The sequence below is a fragment of the Symphalangus syndactylus genome, chromosome 6 (genome assembly GCF_028878055.3).
Source record: "Symphalangus syndactylus isolate Jambi chromosome 6, NHGRI_mSymSyn1-v2.1_pri, whole genome shotgun sequence".
In the NCBI taxonomy this organism is placed as follows: Eukaryota; Metazoa; Chordata; class Mammalia; order Primates; family Hylobatidae; genus Symphalangus; species Symphalangus syndactylus.
The window spans coordinates 89,340,460-89,355,507 of record NC_072428.2 but is presented as its reverse complement, the minus strand read 5'-3'; the positions used below and the strand labels follow the sequence as shown (position 1 = coordinate 89,355,507).

The 15,048-nt window shown below is 35.9% G+C and overlaps 1 protein-coding gene across 1 annotated transcript in view; it reads left to right on the top strand.

The window, feature by feature from the left end:
• The first annotated feature begins 1,128 nt into the window (after nucleotides 1-1,128).
• CD36 (CD36 molecule (CD36 blood group)) overlaps nucleotides 1,129-15,048 on the top strand; it is an 81,126-nt gene continuing 67,206 nt past the window's right edge. The window contains exon 1 of the mRNA XM_055281408.2: nucleotides 1,129-1,301. The gene's annotated coding sequence lies outside the window, so the exon portion shown is untranslated. The remainder of the gene's footprint in view (nucleotides 1,302-15,048) is intronic.

Genomic DNA, 15,048 nt, shown 5'->3' with positions numbered 1-15,048 from the left:
CTCAGATGAATCAGTTATTCACCGTGTGTCCATTGTCAAAACTTATACTTTTAGTTGCAGTTTCTTCTCTGGAAAGTGAGCCTAAAATATTAATTTGAAAGCTTATTTGGGATTAGAAAAGGAGAATGAATTAGATGGTATCTACATCGTAAAGGGTCAGGCACATGAACAGTGCTCAATACATAGGACCTATTATTAAAATATGATGAAAATACTGGTTATGGTAATTTGACAAAACAACCTTTTTTGTGGATAGTGGTTACTACTTGTTATAGAATAGTTTTATTTAAAGAGTGGTAACTCTAGTCTATCATTTCCCTTTAATGTGATTCTGTAAAAGAAATTTTAATTGAAAATATTTAAATATCAGGAGAGAAATATGACTTTTCCAGTTTCTCTGTTCACTTTGTTTTAGTATAGAATTAGAGATTTCTAGGTAAACCCTAGAAAGTAATTTAGAAATCTTGTCATTATATCTTCAGAGTAATAACTTTCATCACAGGGTCTGTTTGGGCTGAGAGTAGAGCTTTATTCATGTTTACCGAAGTCCCAAACAAAAATTTTTTTAAACCAAATACATTCTACAACTCTTCAAAAAGATTCAAAAAACAGTAATTTAAACCAAAGAACTCTGGCAGTGCATGGCACTTTCTGCCTCACTAAATGAGGCAAACAAAAAATGACCAAACGACTACTGAAAACATAGAGGAGAAAAAATACTGAGAAAGTTTACAGCGACTTTCCAGTAACAAAAGTTACTGGAACAAAAATCTGTTTTGTTGAATCAATATTCACTTTTATGTTGTTTTATACTTAAGACAGGAAAACCTGAGCCTTTCTCTTTACTATCAGAGCAAATGGCAATCATGAAGTGAAGCACATTGATTACTGATTACTGATTACTTGAATTTCTATGTTTCATAAGTAGAGCAACCATCTGTTAACAGGAATAACAGGTTTTAGCAGGGAAAAGATTAAGGGTTTTATTTTCCTCAACTGAGGCCCAAAATGAGTGAGATTTTTCAAGTTACCTTTCATTCCATTTGGCTCAGGTGTCAGGGATCTATATTTAACTTGTGTTAGGCTTGCGTCCGAAGTGCTGGAAGTCTCAGGATGTCAATGGCTTTCAGATGTCAGGATAACCTTAAGGATAGATGAAGGGTTGAGAGCCTGTGCCTCATTTCTGAGTTCTCAGCTGCTATGCCGTGGAAATCCTGTTTACTTTCTGCCTCTCCTCCTGCAAGACTCTGGAGCCAGTCTTGAGGTCCTACATCTGCGAAAGCAAGCTCTTCTAGAAGTTGGTGAGCAGAATGCTTTTTGTCTAGAAGTGTGGCTATAGAAGTGTGGCTATAAATGTCTTTGTAGTTGATGCACTCTCATCTAGTAAGTAACTATTATTTTTGGGCTCTCTAAAAAGGTAATTATTATCTGATATAGTAGTTTAGTCTGTGATGCTTCTTTTAACACATTTGTAAGTTTTAACCAAATGGTTAAAGAAATTTGCTTTTTAACCCTTAAACCTTACATATCCACAAGTCTCTAAATTCCATAGGATTCTATGGATTTCTAGTTGCCTAGTTCATGTCTTTTACTTAAAACATCAGAAAACCCAAACTTCTCGTGATTTCAAAAAGTGTAATTGTATTTGAAACTTCTTTTCCTTTAGATTTCTTATGTTTTCTGATAGGTTTTTAAGAAGATTAATCTTTTCAAAAGGATGCTCTAAAAATCTGGCCAATTAGATTACCCTCTTCCAACCTGGAAAAAATATGTATTTAAAATGAGACTAGAATTGGAGTGACCTTCTTTCATGGAACTCTGAAAATGTTTTTTGGCTTGCTGTCACAACTGACAAATATATTTAAGAAATAATCTAAACGACCAATCTTAACAATTTGACTCCTAGACAGAAGAAAACAAAAATCTTTTTATACATAAAACTTACTAATCATTAGTGATCATAGAAATTTTCTTGAGTGTGGGTGCCATATATCTTATTTGTGAGGTGAGGGGAGATTTTGTTACATAGCAGAATTTTTGTTACAGGTGTGTTTCATAATATGGCTACATTAGATCAGACAACACCACCAGGAATGATAGAGTCGTTATTTATACAGAAAGTCAATTTAAGTTATGCGTATTTCGAGACACAATTAAGGTTGATACAAAAAAAAAAAAAGCAATTCCTTCTGTTTCTCCATGCTATTCTGCTATTCTACAAGCCCTGGAAAAGAATTAGATAGGCTTCTTTGCCTTCACAAAAAAGGTCACTTTTTTTTTATTATTATTTGGGGAATGGTTGCTTGGTGCGAGACCAAATTCGGGGGAACCATTTAAGGCTAATACTTCCAAAGGGGTAAATTTCTTGTTCTCTTTCCTTGAGAGAACTCACAGTTCAGATGAGATCTCTATCTCAAAGAGAAATAGGCAACCTATCTTGTTTTCAGGTATAACTGACTAAATAATAAAAGTGGATTTGTGGGGCAATATATGAGACTTCTGTAATCCTGACAAGAGGAAAGGAAAAATATTTTCAAATGATGTACTATGCAAATACTAATTATTTTGAATCTGATACTTTTGTAAAGGATAATGACAACTGTGTAATTAACTGTTCTAAGAGTTCAAGAAAGCAAACACCTGAGGATAATAAAACAATTTTCACCTGGGAAAAAGATAAGCTCTGGAACTGAAGAATTACAGTCAGGCAAAAAAAAAAAAAGAGTTTTAAACTGCTGACAAATCATTGAAAAAGACTGCTAAAGGTTGTAGAGTGGGATGATTAAATGGAAGGAAATGTTTCAGAGCAAAGAAATATAAAGTTGTTGATGTGACTGTGGCTCATTTTGCTTTTGGCACAAATTACTGATTAAGATGACTACTTAAGGAATTTGATATTCTTAGTATTTACAAACTAATAAAGGTTCAGGTTAAATTATTTGAAAAATAAAGAAATGCTATAAAATGAGTGCATTTCAGATAAAAATTGTGAAGCACATCATTACTTTATTGCAACCTGTGAGGAGCAAGGGGAGGTACTGGAGGTAAGGGAATGAGGCTGGGTTTCCATATCATGTGACTGGAATCCTCAGTCATGTCTAAACCACAGTGGTTCAATCACAAACAATAAATGCTCATCAGGAAAAGGAAATGATCTCAAACAAATATAAGTGTGCAAGGATATAAAAAGAATATAGTCGAGTAAATAGATTTAGTGTTTTGTTGTATGTAGAAGTACAGTAATTGGCTAAGCCACTGGAATTTTTTTTTTTTAACAAAGTATGCCGTTGGTTCCACAATAAGCTTTCAAGTCATTTCTTTATGGAAAAGGGTAAAGTGAATTCTGATTTGGATCTTCTGACAAACCATGTGGAGAAGTAACACTTTTAGATACATGCTTGTTGGTAACTTGCTAAATAGCTAAAGATGTTTTGAAATATACTCAGAGACCTTTGTCACACAAACACTATGGTACAAAGAAGGAAATGACAGAAAATTGGCAAGCATTAGAGGGGACATAGGAGACAGCTTGGCTCATTCACCAAGGACTCTGGACTGTGCTCAAATGGAAAAGCATTGTTTGCCCTTCAGTGCTTGTGATGTTTAAAGGTGAAATGAGGATAGTTTTTAAAAATAAATTACTATTAGTTTCATCTCTTCATTAATGTTGTTCCTTCTCATTAAGTCTTATAAATATTACTTTTCTCATTTTAATTTTTAGAAAATTAAAAAAATATATTAGTCATGTCATGTTTTGCGACCATGACTTAATGAGAACACTTCAGTCTAATTGAAATTCATTTGGAGGTTCCTTTGGTCCCATGTTGGAACTTCATTGTAACTTTATTTAAAATGTAGCAAATGCCATTGCAAGATCTACTTCTTGTATCTCATTCTGGTCAGTTTTAGAAATGAAGTAATAAAACTTAGTATGTTCAATACAGTGGTCTCAGAAAATAGAACCCAAAGCATACTATCTTTCTAGAGAAGATACAAAATTTTAAGTAAACTGGATATCTACTTTAAGACTGAGCCCTCAAACATGAAATATCTATTTTGGTTGAATACATGATGGAGTTGCTATCTTTCGAATACCTTTATTCATTGACATACATACACACTCTTTCAAAATATTTAATGAACACCTACACTGCTTTAGGAAATGCTATTAGAAGCAATATTGTGCTAAACATTTATAAGAATCTAGGATCATTTTACAGGTGGTTTTCTGAACCTTGTTCATATAGAATGAAACTTTTGATGAAGGTTAACAAACAAAAACTGTAAATAAATGGTGAAAGCATATTCATCATTTTATGGACACTTTTCCCCATGACCCCACAACAACAGCTCCCTTAAAGTGTTATCAGTCTCTGGGGGAAAAAAATGGACCAAATGAGTGACAGTTATATTTCCAGAAGGACTAGAAGGAAGATACTGGCAGAGTTGTTTCCATTGCTTGCTCTAAGCTTCTCATTTTTGCATCATTTACTCTTAAAATGCTAAGTAACTTCACACAACATAGGAAGCCTCTCCAGAATAAAATATCTGTAGTGTGGACTCTAAGCTTTAGGATTGATAGCTTCCTAAAATTATTTCTTCTTGAACTATTTAATCTGAAATGGGGAATAAATACTAGTCTTGATTTTATCTTGGTCTCCTGGGGAGACCTTTAATTTCTATTAGCCCCATCCTTTTAAGAGCTGCTTGGGCAATAGGTACATCTAAGCAGATGCATAGACAAGGAATTACAGTGCAGAAAGGTACAGCTGTGATAAGCTTAATATACAGGGATAAGAGCATTCCTTACAGACCTTTGTTATTGCCTAGAGTTGGAGCATCTTGCCTGCACATAAACTCCATAAAGGGAATGGAGCTATTCCATTTGTAACTACTTGTGTTAGTAACAGCAATGTCCCAGTGCCTGACTCATACATAATAAGCACTCAATAGAGAGATTTTATTCATTTATTTAAAATATTGTCTAAATATTTCCTAAATCAAAATATTCATCTTCTGCTAAAGACTATGACTAAAATTTTAAGAATTTTGAATCACGTAAATAACTTAGATACATTTCTCTCTTATGTTTAGCACTTTTTCTAAAAATATCCAAATTGATGTAGATCTCTAACATAATACGTAGATCTGTGCAACTTTTTTTTTTTGCATTAAATTCTCAGGTAGGTAGTTTAATGGAATGTTACTACCGCTGTTCTTCCCAGCATGTCTGGCTGGGTTTGTTTATTTTTACAAAATAGGACAGAGCCTCTACTCACAAAATGCATTATGGGATTTAATAGAGAAATATTCTATAATTTACAGGAGACTAAATATATAAACTCACAGATGCTGAGAATGTCTCAGTGAATCAATTCATGAAGCTCATTCATTTCACCTAATGCCTCTCAGTGATGTCCTAGTCCTTTTCCCCAGTCTGCATGCAAAGCTTAGATGTGCTTGCTACTGTGCTCAGTCTCTTAGATGTCTTTGCCGCATGTACTGAGTTTTGGATGAAGCCAGAGAGAAACATTTAGCTCAGTCAGTTTTACTCTGAGTCCAAGGGTCATCTTGGAGATTTGCTAATCTTTCCTCTGGGAAGGGGTTGTGATTTCTCCACTCTTCACTTCATGAACAACCACAGCATGCACAGTACTGTTCTTTGCTAGCCTAGTCACGTATCCCCTCAAAACCCTCTCTGAAGTTGGGGGATGGTGACCAGCTGGTGGTAAAAGTACAGGCATCACCCATTTTCTTTCTCCATCCCTTAGTTGCTTTCTGACTTAGACAGCTGCTTAAATGTTCCTTCGCCTTCAGTCTTCCAATCTTTGTGTATTGTATCCTTGTACTGCAGCCCTGTTATAATCATTCAACAAACTTCTATATGGTTTACCAGCTGAAGTTGGGAAACACAGGATTAAGCAAAGTGAAAAATAAATCCTATTATTAAGAGGCAAACAGGAAGCTTACTATAATTCCTCCCATTATCTTCTCCACCCCATTAATATTCCTCTTGAGTATTAAAGGTAGCATTTTGTTCTCTCAACTCTCCCATGCAAAACTTCTGTACATAGTAACAGCAAGAGAGTTTCTGAAGCTGAAATCCTGTAGAATAAATAAAAGCAACTGAAACAATCTGAATGGTCTTTTGAAAAAAAGAAGCAAAAGAAAAGCACTTAATTATTTACCATGGCAAAGCAACAGCTATGAAGCTTGCCTTTTCCTTTTTTCTGAGGCTTAGGGCTGGACATCTACTTTCAGCCGCTCTTCCAATGTTTACATTTTTTTTCATAGCAAAAGCTACAAACAGGAGAAGTGGGGATAGTTCTTAGCACACTCTAAAACTAAGATCTACTGATTTTTTACAAATAAGGACGTGGAGGCTTGTAGAAGTTAGTGACCTTTTATGCCCTTGTCTAGCCATATTGCTTTCCTCAGTTTCCATTTCTGCAGATTTTCTAGGTTCCCATTCCCCATCCCCCACTTTATAAGTGATATTATCAATTTTCATGACTTCACCTGTAATCTATATGTTGAGGATACCCCAATCTACATCTTAGGGCTCCAATCACTCTTCTCAACTTCAGACCCATATATTTCCATGCCAGGAGGTCAGGTTCTCGAGTTGAAAGTATCTAAACTCTTTTTGTTGTTGTTGTTGTCATTGTTGAGACTGAGTCTCACTCTGTCGCCCAGGCTGGAGTATGGTGGCGCAATTTCGGCTCACTGCAACTTCCTTCTCCCAGGTTCAAGGGATTCTCCTGCCTCATCCTCCCGAGTGCTGGGACTACAGGTGCCCGCCGCCACGCCCAGCTAATTTTTTGTATTTTGGGTAGAGATGGGGTTTCACTGTGTTAGCCCAGATGGTCTCCATCTCCTGACCTCGTGATCTGCCCACCTTGGCCTCTCAAAGTGCTGGGATTACAGGCGTGAGTGAGCCATATAACCTTGTTAATGTGTTCTGATTCAAGATGTACATTTTTATATTCAAAATTAAATTATAATCCCCAAATGAGTGTCTTTTACCAGGCTTGAATTTATCCCAGCATTCAATAATATATATGCATATAACATATCCCCTGCAAATTATTTTAAAATAAAATGGTTAAATTTTAATAGCTATTTATTACCTATGTGGTACCTGCAAAGCACTCTAAAAATAATTATGCAAAGTGCCTAGTATTTAATGAGAAGTAAATTACTGGTTGAGGCGTACTCTCTAGTGTTAGACTGCATATGTTTGAAACTTAGATCTCTAATTTCCCAGCTCTGTGACCTCTGGCAAGTTAGTAAACTTCTTTGTACCTCTGCTTCCCTATCTGTAACACATGGATAATAAACATGCCTACCTCATAGGGTAACTGTTCAAGATAAGCAACTTAATGCATATAAAATACTCATACAAGTGTCTTGCATATGGTAAGTGCCATACAAGGGTTAAATATTATTTAAGTTTTACAATAATTTTAAAGTAGATAGTGTTATCTCCATTTTACAAATGAGTAAACAGACTTGGGGAGATTAAAAAATTGGCTCAGAATCTTGCAGCCAGTTAGTGAAAATGCCAATATGAAACCCTGATAGGACTAACTTCACACCACCCCTAAACCTGGTCCTATATTTCCCCTCCAGGTTAATAGTACCTCCTTTTGTCTTGTTACTCAAGCGTAAAACCTGAGACTTACAATTTTTTCCTATCTAGCTAATTAGTCACCAAGCCTTAGCTATTCATGCTACCTTCTAAATATCTTCCATATCCACTAAATATTTCTGAAATCTTTCCCACATTTCCCACCCCCACCCCCATAGCCACTTTTTAAGTCCAACTACGTAATTTCCTTTCTAGATTATTTTGATAGGCGTCCTCTGGCCTTCCCTCCAATCCATTCTCCATGCTGATGCCAAGGTCATCTCCTAAACCCAAATTTTATCATGTGCTCCTTCTCTAAAAATCCTTGAGTAGTCCTATGTTGCTTTCAAGATAAACCCACAAGAGAATGAATTCCAGGTAATCAAGGCACACATATAATATGAAGTTTGGTATAGTATGTGTTACATTAGGGCTTCACGTTTGTGGTCATTTGTGGCCACTTTTCTGGTGTCTTGTTCTTCCAAAACTCATACACTGTACCGAATCCTTACTGAAACATGTTTCCCCAGTTGTATGTTTATTATTTCCCCAGTTGTATGTTTCTTTATGTATCTCTATTTGGGGAAATGCCTGTGATCCACTATACCCTCTCCCACTCTGTACCCGGAGCTGTATAATGCACTCCTGGCGTAAGGAACCACTTCCTCCACCACTGTCCTTTAACACTTTCTCTCCCTCACCATTCACTCTTCCCACCTGAGTGTAGATGTCACAGCCTATTAGAATTGTCTGTTTATGAATCTGCCTTCCTAGACCTGCTGGGAGCTACTTGAGCGGGGTGTCAGGTTTTTGTTTTGTTGATTCTCACATTTTCTCCCAATCAGAAGTCCAAACTAAGAATACTTTAGGAATGTATTTAAGTTTACTCTTGCAAAGGCTACTGATTGATAAAATATTTGCCAATGTAATTGGGGGGAATAAAAGCATATATAAACAAAACAAAGTTGATGATTCAAACTATGATAGCAGAATAATTTCACACATAATCTGAAGATTTCAACAACAAGAGCTTGATAGGAGACATAATACAGTATTAGAGTCAGAAAAAATAGTTACAAAAAGCCTGAGTTAGTATTTGCCTGTCTTCTGGCTTGCGATCTGTTGGTGAAGGGAACCAGATCAGAATTTGGTTCAGGTTACAAGTATGATCACCCAGCAGGTGCTTGCTATGTAGGCAAAGGGTTGAGGGCAAGATAAGATTAGGAAAGGACATGCACTGTGAGGGGTGAGCCAAGCTCTGGGTCTGATCTAGGTTTAAAGCCTTCCTTGGAAAACAAGTACTGGCAAGTGAATACTAGAAACTGAAGAGTGAGAAGTATTATCCAGAAGCACACAGCTCACTTTTAACAGCTGATTAAAGGAGACTAGATTTATCACAGTCGTTCTCAAAAATTGGCGTGAGAATGATAAAAAATGTTTAACTTGGTATTCACAATGCCTTTTTAAAAATTGTTACTGTGTTGTCATTGTAATTATCATCATCATTACTCTTATTTTGAGTTTTCCTGATCTATATTTGTGCTCTGTATGTCTCACCTCAGACTACCTAAGATTTTTAATCCCTTCTAGGACGTTATTTAAAATCCACCTACAATTATTTTGGTAGCCATTTACTGAGAGAGTAATTTAGCTTCCTAATATTATGGTATTTTTATGTCATCTTTTGTAAATACAAGAAGAGTACATCTTCAGTGTAGTCGCTGAGGCTTCTTTCCTTTAGTGAAGTTTTAGTGAAACAGAATTTTCCTCTATCTTCTTTTGAACATATTTTAAACAGTTATTTTAATTTTATTTATTAATTTATTTTTTATCTTTTTTGGGACTGAGTCTTGCTCTGTCTCGCCCAGGCTGCAGGGCAGTGGCATGATCTCGGCTCACTGCAACCTCTGCCTCCTGGGTTCAAGCGATTCTCCTGCCTCAGCCTCCCCAGTAGCTGGGACTACAGGCGCCCACCACCATGCCCGGCTAATTTTTTGGATTTTTAGTAGAGACGGGTTTCACTGTGTTAGCCAGGCTGGTCTCTATCTCCTGACCTCGTGATCTGCCTGCCTCAGCCTCCCAAAGTGCTGGGATTACAGGCCTGAGCCATGGCACCTGGCCAGATTTTTTTATTTTTTAGAGACAGGGTCTAGCTCTGTCAGTCAGGCTGGAGTGCAGTGGCACAATCATAGCTCACCGTAATCTCAAACTCCTGGCTTTAAGTAATCTTCCCCCCTCAGCCACCCAAGAAGCTGGGACTACAGGTACACACCACCATGCCCAGCTAATTTTTGTGGTTGTTTCTTTTTGTAGAGGCAGGGTCTCTCTATGTTGCCCAGGCTGGTCTCAAACTCCTGGCCTCAAGCAATCCTCCCTCTTGGGCCCCACAAACCACTGGGATTATAGGCATGAGCCACTGTGCCCTGCCTTGAACAGAATTATAATAAAGCTCTTGGGTGTTTTGTGGCCTTTCAGCAGATGCTCTGCCCCCCTGTTGTGACCTGGCCATGTTTCTTGTCTCAGCCTGCTTTTTTCTCCCATACATGACACAGAGGCCCTAACCTCAAAATCATTGTCCCATGTCATTTGGCACACCCATAATAATCTCTCCTATTTCTCATCACTGTGGCATCTTCTAATTTTTCTTCTTTGAGTTTCTCTTTAGTCATCTTGAAAATTCTGAGAGATTGTGCTAGCATATACATGAGAGCCTCCTGATAGCACTGGAGTTAGGAACCAAGTTTCTTAGATGCTTTATTACTGCCAATGTCCTTTCCTTAACCAAAGACCAACAGGAAGACACCTGTAGTGAAACAAGTTGAAAAGAGAAGGGAAGTGTACCATAGGAAACTGACAGTGACCCGGTAAGAAGATGTTAGGAAAAATCTATTCTAGAATTTGGACTTTGGTTGGTTGGTTGGGGAGGGTCGAGGAGTGATACTGAAGGAAATAGAGGTTTGCTCTGAATTGGATGTTGTCAGGAGGCAGGATAATTTTATGATTGGGTGTCTTAATCTTGGAGGAGGGAAGACTAGACTGAAGCTAAAGCTGTAATTGATAAAGAAGCAGAGTCACTCATGGTAAGTAGGAAGGGAATGTGTAGTATGTGTGGCTTGGACAGTGCTCATAATCGTTCTGGGTTCAGACATAAAAGGTCTCATTTTGTCTTGACTCATCATGATCACAGAATGGTTTTATCTAAAGTAAACGTTCTATGAATTGTTTGTGTTCAGCAGAACAAACACCAAGGCCAAGCAGTGAGTGCTGGGCCTGTGCCCAGAAACAGCAAGACCTAACTAATAGTATCAGGCCAGCTCCTGGATGATGGGCTGTTTTCTCTTTACATTACAAAGTTCTTTGTTACTTCAGTAATTAAACGTGCACACCTGAAATCCAATTTCCACTACTTTGATGACTGTTGATATAAGATTCTTTTGAATGTCCTTCTTAAGCTCTATAATATGCTCCATACACTGAATACTTTAATACAAAATATCATTCCTGTTATGCTAGCAACCTGAAAAATCACAAGAGATCAGTCCTTGTATAAAAATGATAATGTGCACAAATCGTTTGGGGGAATTGATTCTTTTCTTTGCATGTATACCATAAAAACTAATTTGTTATATAAATGAAAAAAATTATGCCATTGGCACATATAAAATACAATGAAATGAAATTTTAATTACTCAAAGCTTCTTATGAAGAAATTAAGGGGTCTTTCTACTTACTATATAGATGAATAGCATGCTAATCAGATTGTAGAATCCTGCAGTTGGGAATTATCTTAAAACGTGTTTCTGAAAATAGGCACCTCTGTGGAACTTATGTAAATGTGGTTAAATATATATACTCAACTTTCTATTTAGATATTCCAGATACCAACTGAAATAGAAGAGATAATCTGACTTTTTCTATTATACAACCATAGACTTTCTTTTGTTATTTTTATTTCTTTAATTTTCCACATTGACAGATATAATTGTATGTATTCACTGTGTCTTAGATGTATAAGCATTGTGGAATGGACTCAATCTAGATATTTAACATGCGTGTTATATCACATAGTTATTATTTTTGTGGTGAGAACACTTTACATCCACTAAGCATTTTTTAAGAATTCAAATAGACTTTCATCATAAGCTTTGCTTAAATAAAAAATCTAGTAAGTGATTCAAGTCTGTGATTGAATAATATTCCATATATTTAGGTAGTATATGGATTCAAAATGAGTAGAAATATTGACAAACATCCCATGCCAATAATCTACTTCGTAACTTCTCATAAATCTGTAGAGGAAGTAGTAGTAGAGAGAGGAGGGGAGATAAGGCTATAAATAAACTTGATTCCATAAGTCACACAAAGAAAAAGTATCTTTTCTTTATGGTAATGTAATATTTAAGACATTTGTAATATTCATAATTGTACTACTTTCTTTACATTATACATATATGCTTTTTAAACATGAGCTGCATGACAAATTCAAAGTTTCAGTGCCATATGTAAAATTAAGTTTCTCTATTCTTTTTTTTTTTTTTTTTTTTGCAGGGAGGTGGGTGTTGCTCTTAAAATATGATAAAGGCAATACAAGAGAAATAGTGTGTTTTAACCACTGCTGTATTTATCATAGTATCTTGTTAATAAGCTACTCTGATTCTACTTTATAGAGATTTTTCCTTTAGTTATTCTTGAAGATATCATCTAAACCAAGAAAGATGTTCATTCTTCTCTTTCTCCTTAAGGCCTATCTTTTCACAAGATCCTACTTCATCTTTCCTATTTTGGAATAAAACATGTAGCTCTGTTTTATGTGAGCCAGGAATAATTTACTGAACAGGAAACTGTTGTTAAGCAGTAAAAATCCCAGTTAAAAATTTTAACTTTTAATGGGACAAAGAGGCTTGAATCTTTTACAGATGAGAGATGCTTGTCATGGGCCTAAGAGATGGGGTTTATTTAAGTCTAGTCAGCACTTTTGATTCTTAAATTTGAATAGTTCAAAAGTTAAATTAGAGTAGGATCCTGATAACTGAGTTGATTCCTTGTTAACAGTAATAAAAGGTAAATACTATCAATAAATATAAAATATCTACTAGTTACTTGGGAAGTTAAGATAGTACTTTTGGAGTCTATTTTATGCAGAACCAAATGCATATAATTAGCTAATGTGCTTTTGGATGTCTATATTTTGTAATATTACTGTCTGAAAGGTTGTTACAGATAAACATTTATTATTTTTCTGAAAGTCAAAGGGATATTTTGTATGCCCGGCTTAGCAGCAGTTGTCTATTTGAAATGAAAATAAAAGAGCATTAATGCCAATCAGCTTTCTTACTAGAAATATTCCTATACCTGATGTTTTTCCACAAACTCTTAACACATCACAGATATTCTTAAACTACTTGTATAAATTATACCAGAATAAAATGGGCTTCATTCTCTTTTTTGTTTACATCAAATCTTTGTTTCTCCAGAGCACATCCGTTTTGTGGAGAAACAATGGTGATTGTTTTTAATTGCAAAAACTACCCAGATTATTTCTTGGAGAGCCTTCTTGTTTTCCATTGGGTTTAGACATAGGTTCTCTTTCACTCTTTATACTACATTTTTAGACCATCATAATGTATTTACATTTTATACACCCACTGACCAACAAGAGAATCTATAAATATGTTCACTAAAAAGCAGGTTCATACAATTAGTTTACTCATTCCTTCTTCCTGATGAGGTTCTTCTTTACTTGAGTCCAGTTCCTGACTCCAGAATAAAAATGAAATTATCAATGTCTCTTGTACATTAGTCTGTGATTTTTTTGCAGGGGAGCCCTCTGTATCTTAATCTTTGCTTCTTCTTCGCCGCTCCATCTTTCCCTCAAATTCCCCACCATGACACTGAAGTACTTCCCCGATTCTGCCCTTCCTTGGAAACCAAATCTGAGTTCCTGACCCCAATTCCAATATACCAGTTTATAATGTGAAGTGGGAAATTGGGGGATTAAATATTTCCTGATATCAATTGAAAACTGTGGGTGCCCTTGTTATTTGCTCTGCTACTTGTTAGCTTTATACTGTATTTGTCGCTTCAACGAATGCCAATGTAAAAGAAATGCTAAGTCCTTTGTCCCTTTGACCTCCAGTGTTTTTTTCCCCTCTGCTTGCATAGGGGCGTATCCAGTTTTCATTACTTCTCTTCTATCTACCCCTGCTGTTATGTTCCAGAATGCCATCAAGATGAAAGCTAACCAAAAGTATTTCTCCCACTTGTGATAATGACTCTTAGGGCGTGCTTTTCAATTTTACGGCCCTCTTTGCCATGGCTGCCACTATAAACTGCAAGCACATTCCCGTTAATCCAGACTCTGCCTAGAATGAGACCACATTCCCTTCATTAGGCTGAATACAAGTTTTAGTTCAGGGTCTTGTGTCTTTCCCGCATTCATTTATTAGTCATCTAGCTGAATTTCTCAACCCAATTTATTGCTTTTCGTGTGACCTTTTAAAAGTACAAACTTGTATCCTGTCACTCCTCCAACTTATAACTACTTAATTGTTCTATTCCGCTTACAGAATAAAGTTCAAGCTCCTTAGAATATCATGCAGGGGGCTTCAAGGTCTGGTATCCACCCATTTTCCTCTGAAAACCATTTTTGTACTTTTGCAAGCATATCACTTCCTTTTTGCCTCTGAATTTATACATGTTGTTCTTTCTGCTTCTATTGCCCTTTTTCCATCTTCCGTGATTAGAAAATATCTATTCATCCGTTGAAGCCCTTCTGTTATTTTACAATCTATCTCCTATCAACAAAATCCCAATCTATTCAAGACCATATTTTACTCATCTTTGCATGCCAGTGCCACGCTCAAAGCCTGGAGTGTGATTAAAGGTCAGTTATTGTTTGAATAAATAAGTTAGTTCTTTAGCAAGTTTCCTTTCTCTTAACTCACAACTTGGAATTGTATTATTTCTTTACTCTTCAGAATTTCTCCCAAAAAATTCTAAGGCGGGAAGCTTCATGAAAACTCTTGGAGTTTTCTCTAATAGTCTTACCAAAACAAATGGAAGACTCTTTCTTGGTTTCCGTGATAGCTTTCTTTGTTTCAGATTGGTTAATTTTATATTTCAGTTTTCATTTGTCAGGATAATTCTGTTTTTGGGAAGGATAGAATCTTGGACTTAATTTTATTTTGAATTTTGATTTAATTTTGATTTGATTTTAAAGCCTTAACAGATAACACTTTCTTCCTTAAAAGAAATCTATCTTTCCAGGCAATAGGAGATCTTGTGGTATTTCTTTGTTCTTTAGAGTTGATTCTATAGATACTCCTTGACTTTTTGTTAGGGTTATATCCCAATAAAGCTACTGTAAGTTAAAAATATGAAAATATCATTGTAAAAATGCATTTACTATATCTAATCTA